Genomic DNA, 2500 nt, shown 5'->3' on the forward strand with positions numbered 1-2500 from the left:
CAAAAAGACAAACTTTTGGGGAATATAAATAGAAATTTGGAACACCTTAAACTGCTAATCCTTTGAATGTCTCCTTATTCCTTAAATCTGAGCCTGGCCCCTATTTGAGCAAGAAGGCAGGTACTCGGTTTTCCCGTTGCAAGCAATTCAAGTGGGACTCTGGTCAGCAGGCTTGTTCTCACTGTGCCATGGAACCCTCAACTGGAGTGGATTTCTCCATGGCATCGGACATTGTAGACCCATCTGAGGTTTAAATACACAGGTGCATATTGACAGGACCAGTGTCCTTCAAGGAGGAGAGACGTGCAGGTGGACCGTGGCCACCTTCACCATCTGCTGGTGCCCATTCGCCTGCCCCCTGGAGTCACCATCACTTTCCGATTCTACTTACTGTAACCTTTTCCCTGCTCTGTGTGCCACCTGTTCACTCTTTGACGTGACTAATTAATTATAACCCTTGCTTGAAGAATGACACCATTTACTGAAGTCACTTCAGATGCCACTCCATGGGCCCAAGGGCCACCAGAGACATCGAGGGAAGTAGACCATCGTCCTGCTGGACTCTGGGCAGCAGGCAGTTTGCAGCAAGGCTGTTGTTGAAATATGACCATAGCCTAATGAAACTGAAAGCAGGAAGTGACTCTCTCAGCAGCAGGGGAGATGGCCGGCAGGAAGAACTCTGGGATGGGGGTTTCTGCCAAGGGGGGTCCTGCCCTGGCTGCACCCCCAGGCCCCTCCACTCCAGAAGCTGTAGCATCCCCCAAGGTGGCTGCTGCCGTCTCCCTCCAAGACAAAGGTGCCGTGGCAACTGTTGCGATTAATCACCCCTGACATCTGAAGGATTGACTGCTGGGGTCGTTTGGCAAAATGGAAAAGCCCAAGGGACTGCACGGCTTCTTCCCACCTGAGGAGACTGGGAGCATCACCGGCCTCTTAGAACCTCAGTGTCCTTGTCTCTAAAATGGGACCAGGGATAATGAGTATCATACTAATCATTTAGAGCTTCCCAGGTGGTACAGTGGGAAACATTCTGCCTGCCAATCCAGGAGACACAAGAGATGTGTGTTCGATCCCTGGGTCAGGAAGTTCCCTAGAGTAGAAAATGGCAATCCACTCCACAATTCTTGCCTGGAGAATTCCATGGAGAGAGGAGCCTGGTGGGCTACAGTCGATGGGGTCGCAGAGGGTTGGACACGACTGAGCGCACACACACATGCAAACACTAGTAATTTGGTCATAGGCTCATCCATGTAAAATAAACAGCAAATATACAAGTATATTGAATAATATAGTACTTTCACTCATGTTAATCATATTTTATCCTTATGATAACTTTGGGAACTTTTTATTAGCGTGATGATTTTACTGATGAGGAAATTAGTGTTCCAAGAGGTCCCGTGACTTACTTGTGGTCACTGAGCTGGCAGAGGGGTGGTGCTGGTGATCAGCTCAGGGTGCCCTGCACTAGTATGTACCCACTGGCTCCTCAACGCGCATCACAGGTTCAGTTTCCTCAGCAAGTCCCTCCAAAGAGCCAAACAAACCACTCAGCAAGACCATTTACATCAGTGCTGTCAATATTATGGACATGGTCACATGTGGCCACATGTAATCAAAATGAAATCAAGTTTAAAATCTAGTTCCTGAGCCACAGCAGAAGTCTCTGGTGCTGAGGAACTGGCTCTGTCAGACCATGGTTCATCCCCTTTTAAAACCAATTTTTTCCCCCCATCTCTGGTCTATAAGTATTTTTTTAAGAAGGAAAGGAAAAAAAACCTACATTGGGATCGACTTCTGTATCAATCCACGCTATGTTGCCATCCATGATTTAAGACTGTAGAATCTTGAATAATCTATATCATTTTAACAAATAAATGATTTACTATGACAGGGAAAAAAATCTAGTTCCTGTTTTACCAGTTGCTGTGGCTGGTGTACTGGGCCGTACACTGTTCACGCTGGCTCAGAAAATTCTACTGGACTATTTATTCCTAACCTTCCTCTCAGCCCTGTCTTTTCTCCATGGGCAAAATCTTTCTTCAGGTCAAAAAAACTTAGCTTGTTTCATCAGCACCAGCCAGTTAGGAGATGGCAAGTCTTCTCTAATTTGTAGCAAATCTGACAGCAAAGACAGAGATGTTACAATCTTGATCAGAAAGAACAAAATCCTGCTGGGGGAAAAGGGAAAATTCACTCATCAAGTATTGTTTAAATTATTTGAAAATATACTGCATCTGTTTAATGTTTAAAGCCAAAGAAAGTGGCAAAGTAACCGAGCATGAGATAGCTTTCAATAAATAATCATGGAATAAATAGGAATATTCGCATGGGAGCCCTGGAAATGCACGAGTAGTTTGGTACCAATAAAATGCAAAGGATAAAAATAAAATACAATACAGCAGCAAAAGTATTTATATAAATCATGAAAATGTAAGGAAAGAAAAAGAGCCAGCTGCCCCAGCTCACATTTGGAACAAGGTAATATGAGAAATATAAGTCT

Source organism: Bos javanicus, chromosome 26 (assembly GCF_032452875.1).
Source record: "Bos javanicus breed banteng chromosome 26, ARS-OSU_banteng_1.0, whole genome shotgun sequence".
Classification (NCBI taxonomy): Eukaryota; Metazoa; Chordata; class Mammalia; order Artiodactyla; family Bovidae; genus Bos; species Bos javanicus.